Source organism: Lolium rigidum, chromosome 1 (genome assembly GCF_022539505.1).
Source record: "Lolium rigidum isolate FL_2022 chromosome 1, APGP_CSIRO_Lrig_0.1, whole genome shotgun sequence".
In the NCBI taxonomy this organism is placed as follows: Eukaryota; Viridiplantae; Streptophyta; class Magnoliopsida; order Poales; family Poaceae; genus Lolium; species Lolium rigidum.
Genome location: NC_061508.1, coordinates 120,796,674 through 120,802,698, shown reverse-complemented (window position 1 = coordinate 120,802,698; position 6,025 = coordinate 120,796,674). Strand labels below are relative to the sequence as shown.

At 41.3% G+C, this 6,025-nt stretch overlaps 1 long non-coding RNA gene across 1 annotated transcript; it reads right to left on the bottom strand.

Annotated features, from left to right (window-relative positions):
- Positions 1–1,750: 1,750 nt before the first annotated feature.
- On the bottom strand, positions 1,751–4,846 carry LOC124681333. The gene is made up of 4 exons (XR_006995827.1): positions 4,733–4,846; positions 4,181–4,322; positions 3,946–4,030; positions 1,751–1,950 (listed from the first exon to the last, which is right to left on the bottom strand). It is a non-coding gene; the product is annotated as an uncharacterized LOC124681333 (long non-coding RNA).
- Between the last annotated feature and the right edge of the window lie 1,179 nt (positions 4,847–6,025).

Here is a 6,025-nt window from a genome sequence, read left to right as displayed (position 1 = left end):
CTATTTAAACCAAATATGGGCAAACTTAGAAAAGCAATAACTAGAGTTTGGAAAGTCCAAACGAGATGAAATTAATTTTGTTGGAAAGAGGACAATAAGATCTACCCCAACAAAGAGGGAAAATATGGAAACTAGTGGGGGATGTTTTTCTATGAATTTTAGAGGGACAACCCCTCTATACAAGAAACCGAGAAAATCACCCAACTCGGAACGCAACAAGTGATATGCGCGAAATCCTTTTTCGATGAACTAGAGCTTGTCATGAAAATAACCACAAACTCTAAAACATCACATGGATAAAATCCAAATAACAACCAAGAAATATGATGCAAGGATGCAAAGGTTTGACCACACTCCGAACGATACGATCGAGTTACTCACTCGAGAACCCCGTGATAGTACGACCACTATCCTATAAATTTATGTTATTGTTGTCCCATTGGTGAAGATTCTTGCAGACTGTGGAGAAGCAATGTAGAGGATTCTGACTCAGATGTCGAAGAAATTTGTTGCAAGTGCTTACTGATTAGCTTGACGCTTCAAGTTTTGTGTCGCCCTTCTCAGGGTCTGCTCTCCACCACGGACGCCGTGGACACATGAAGTTATGGGGTAATATCCCTAAAAACAAGTGATTCAGGCAGCAAGGTACTCATTGATGCAGCTTTGTTGTACAGTTTTCTTATTCTGCCATTGATGTAATGTTAGGTTCTTAACTTGTTACCAATATTAGCCGACTCAGAAATTAACAAGTGAGCTATGGGTGAGGGCTTTTAATCATACAAGATGACCCCCTTTACCGCTAGTAGTAACAGATCTAATAGTTCTGTCCCATGTAATCTCAGCATATGCATTATAACAGTACAATGAATGCACTGAGTAATTCTCACACTACCAATTCTTCCATGTTTTTGTTTCGATCTGTTCCCATTTGTTTTAAGGACGTGGCTAGGGAGTGCGCGGGCACTGTTTTGCGCTCCGCAGTGCTCCCCCTGTCGGAATCAGACAAGCACCTGAAACGGAAAAGGTGCCCTGGACCTTTCCCTTTCTGGATTTTGGCACGCTGGTCGCATAGCACGTGAGTCTAAATTGGCTTGAAGAAAAAAAGACACCCGCGCACCCAGGTCCTCCAAAACCGCTACTGTACGTCTCTAGCCCCTGTCTCCACCCCGCTGCCTTTGCAGAGGCCGCACATGAAGAACTCCATTGCCTACACCTGGTGGCTGCAGTTTCTTACATAAAAAACACCAGATTAACATAGTAGAAAATAACTGCTCATAAAGGAAGATCGATTAGGAGCTGCTCCTTCTCCTCCTCTCCCCAGCAGGTACTGAATAATCTCCCACTCCTCCCTGTAACTTCTTATGCATCCATGTGATTCCTAGATCTAAAATAGTACTACTAGCATGCAAATTACATTCTCCCTCCAGAGATCAGCTTAGTTTGAAGTTTGAACCGTCAGAAATAGCTTACAGTCTACATCCCCCGTCCCTACAACTAAGCCTGAAGCAGAAACTCCAGGTATTCTTGAAAGAAAATGTAGTTTTCACCCTGAATTGAACAACTACAGGTAGCTGGGTAATGAACTGATACAGGTTAGTTGATGATACATTTTTCCTGCGAAACAGGTCCATAAAGATGATGTACATCCTAGTACCAACACAGCATTGGTAATATGCATATTATCTGGGATGTAATTTAGGGGCACGAAGAAAAAAATTCAACTTGAAAAGTACAGCAGAGACAAGGAATGTAAGAAACTTGTTCATTATCTTGCTCCAGTGGCAAAATTGGAAGTCTAAATACAAACATTGTTTCGGTTTTCTTAAGCGGAAACATTGTCACAGCTACCACAACGATATTATGCAGATGTTTTGTAGGTGACAAAGTACAAGTCTTGAGCAGAATTGATGTGTTCCCTTTATACCTTGTGCTGTGTGTCTTTATGTAAAACTACATAAAGAGAGAAATAATTCAGTTAGATGTGATGTTGTATAACAAACATGTACGCATTGTGAATGTAGCAAAAAAAAAAGAATGTGTACGGACATAAAGAACTTCTTTTATTGCAGATATGTATGGTCTTGTTAGAGTTGTAGTTTTAAACCTGAATCAACCCGCAGAAACAGATGTGGAAATGCGAAATGAACAAGGAGAACCAGATATGGAAATGCCAAATCAACAAGGAGAACCAGATGTGGAAAAGCAAGAACTTGGAGCAGCAGTTACAGGCCAGATACAATAAGATGAAGTGCCATTGGATGAACCACAACGAGCCTGGTGATGTTGACAGTGAAAATAAGCCCACTACTAGTCATCCAAACAGCAGCACCCTTCCATCTGCTGACACAGGGGATGGGACAAGCCAAAGACTTTCTAGTGAAGAATCTGCTAGCGATGACGAGGTTCAGTCTACACAAAGCAATCAGAATCCACCCAAGACCCACTACCCTGGCATGATTTTTGATTTCTGGGAAGCAGCAAAATTACACTACAACAAATATGCAAAACATATGGGTTTTCCATTAAGACCAGCACCTCCTGGAATTATACCTTGGACAAGCAAAAGGAGAAATACATCTTTGTTTGAAACAAGAGTGGCAAGAATGAGGATATAAATAAGCAGGAAGCGCCAGCTGTAAGGCAAAGGAGCCGCATCATAACTAAGAAGACGGACTCCAGGGCCATCTCAGGGTTGAGAGGAAAGCGGTTAAATGGCATGTAACTATGTTCGTAGAGGAGCATACACACGAAACGATTAAAATAATATCGTTCGAGAGATACTCAGGTCACACAGAGGTATCCCCATAGACAAAAATGATTTTATCAAGTTTTTGCACAAAGTACATCCTATAAAAGTAAGTTCTTACGATTTGTGCCCCAGTGGCTAGATCTTATTAACTTTTGAAGTAGAAAGAAAAAGAATTGCCTCCAGTATATGTAACATTAAGAACTTACTCCAGTGCAAAAATAGAAGTACCAAAATAGACTATGAAGAAACCATGAACATGTTTATCCATGGTGAACTATAAGAACATCTATCAGAACTAAGATATTACATCCATCAGAACTACATGATGACATATTCTCGCATGAAAATAAATAAGAAAATGAAACTACATCCTTTTAAAACTGAAAAATGAACTACATCATGAATGAGAAGTCAAAAACTACATAATGTTTAGATAACTACATACTGGTAGAAACAGTTTGCATGTATAATTGCATCCTAATAATTAGAATTTTGCAAACTATTTACATCCTAGAAAGTAGAATTTTGCACATTAGTTTGTATGTATATTAAAACTACATCCTAATAACTAGAATTTTTCATACTATTTACATCGTATTTTTAATCCAAAATGCCAATAAACAATGTTGTGAATTACATCATAAATTATGCAATGAAAGATACAGTTTGCATAAAAATTATTACATCTTGAATATTAAAAAGTACATCATAAGAGGGAAAGACTTAATAATGGTTAGTTGGTTACACCGTAAACTAGTGAATTTCATGAACTAAATTATTTTGGATCCCGAACGCTGTAAACTACACCCTGAATATTAAAGTTTCATCTATGAAATTGCAGTTTCCAGAATAAGTTACATCATAACCTAATGAATTTCATATAGAACATTTTTTGTGCATCCCAAAGTCACCCCTGAATATTAAAGTTTCATCCTACAGAAGCTACATCCTTAAAATTGCAGTTTCCAAATTTTTTTAAAAAAGCTACATCTTGTGTGCCAAAAAAAATGTACATAAAAGCATAGCCAGTTAGCCACGATGATTAATACCATGATACATGCTTAAGAACACACACAAGTCTAGTTACATCCCTGTCCCTCAATAGTTGTACTCATGAACACAAACACGCTGAACTGACCAAAACGTAACCTAAACACAGACAGATATTAATATGGCCCAAATAGAAATCCTCTCACCTTGATCTGTGGACGAACTTGTCCCTCTGTAGTTGTACTAACGAATCGCTCAAGCTACAATTTCAGATTCCCTTCCAAAATCAACCTAGATCAAATGACAGAAACATCCGATTACATCGAGATTTTAGTGTTCTATAGATGCAAAATCTCCCAGCGAAAAACACACATAGGAGGCCGTAGGGGACTCACTAGCATCGAAGCAAACCGAACTGCGAAAATCAATCGGGAACCCTACCTGAACGAAAATAAGGACAGCAGACGGAGATCCACCTAGCAGAACCCTTGTGAAGCCTTGCAGCCGATAACCAGCTCCGCTTCCCAGGCTCCCACACCCGCCGGTACCGTTGCCCCACAGACGTGTGAAGCAACCATGGATTCTGCATCATGTATTAGAGGCTTAGAGCTCACAGTCTGGTACTTTTTTTTTTTTGACGGGCTCACAGTCTGGTACTGGTAGGGCAAAAAACTGAGTCGTGAGACGCATGAGTGCATGTGGAAGTACAAAATTCTTGAAGTTATATTCATGCGAGCATAATCAGGGTGTAAAATTTGGGCAATAACTACATCCTGGTAGAAACGACTACATCCATTTCGCAAATTTTAATCTTTAAACTCCATCTTGCTGATGCGAAAAAATATCAGAAATCCCTAGTGTCTAATCTAACCATAACTTCAGAGCACAAAAATACATCCTATGAGTACAATACTACATCCGTATGAGCAATCCCTTGCACATTTTAATCGTGAAAATGCATCCTGTTGAAGCAAAAAAAAAAAAAATGCTTACTGTCTAATCTGCGGCTGCGCCCGCGACGGAAGGGCGAAGATGGCGCCCACGACGACTTTCTGGAGCACGAACCATACCGCGCCGGAGGTTAGACACCAGCACAACACCATACGAGGGCGGGCCAGGGCCCGAGGTCGACCCGAACGCGGAAGGAGGTCTTCGGCGGCGGCGACCGGCGACGACGTCGATGTCTTCAAGGGTGGGCATGGAGGCAGAGGGAGGCGAGGACCACCCACTGATCAAGGCGGCGGGCTCGGCGACGGAGGCCGGGAAGAAGGCGGAGGGCAGGGCGCGGCGGCCGGGGCTGGCGCATGCCTTCTCCAGGGCACGGCGGATCGCGTGGGGGCCGTCGGCAGCCATCCCTCCCGTCTCCTGTGTGTGTGCCCGTCAGAGATGAAGAGGATTGGGGATTGTGCGTGCGTGCGTGTCACGTGGTCCTACCTGCCCCGCAGCGAGTGAGCCGTGTGATCGTTGATCGGACGGACGTGAAAGGTGAGCACCGCGTAAGACGAGACAGTGCCAGGCAATAATTAGATTTTGCGTTGTTTTAATGTATGGCTGCAGCAGAGCAGGCAGGCCTCTACAATAGGCAAGGTGGCATTGAGCAGCGGGGCCGGCTGGGCAACTGGTGGCTTACTGTGGCCAGAGCCGTGGCCAGCAAATAATTTTTTTGGTTCTTTAAGATGCAAATTCACCGGCCTGTGTCACTATATTCAGATATCCATATATAGAATAATTTGCAGTCTGGCCACTTCACGGTATTTATTTATTTTTTACGTATGACTCCTAAACCAATTCATGGGATAATTGCCTGAAAAAATGTTCAAAGTCGCTCTGACTACTTCCTGATCTGATAATTCTAAACTTAATTTCAGAATCTATTTTTTCAAGTGAAGTTCAGGAACATTTGTATCGTCTCCTTACTTATTGAGTACCCATGTTTATCTAATAGCATCAATTGGTCTTTTTATCTATGGACACTCATATGTTTAAAGTTTAAACATGGCCATATTTTCTTTGTTTTTTTCTTGGCTTATCTTGTTTTCTGCAAATACTTCAGCTTATAAATCTTAGGTATTTATTGATGTACCTTTTCCCTTTATTTTATCTTTGAATTCTTGAAAATGCTGGTGAGAATTCAGTTGTATCCATTCTTAGATGCGTGAGGTCTGTTTTGGAGCCTATACACTGAATTAGGAGCCGCCCAAATTTATCCTCTTTGGGCATTAGCTACGAGGTACTATTTTTGGTTGGCTTCATGTTAACAAGTTAATGCATTGTAGCATACACTGA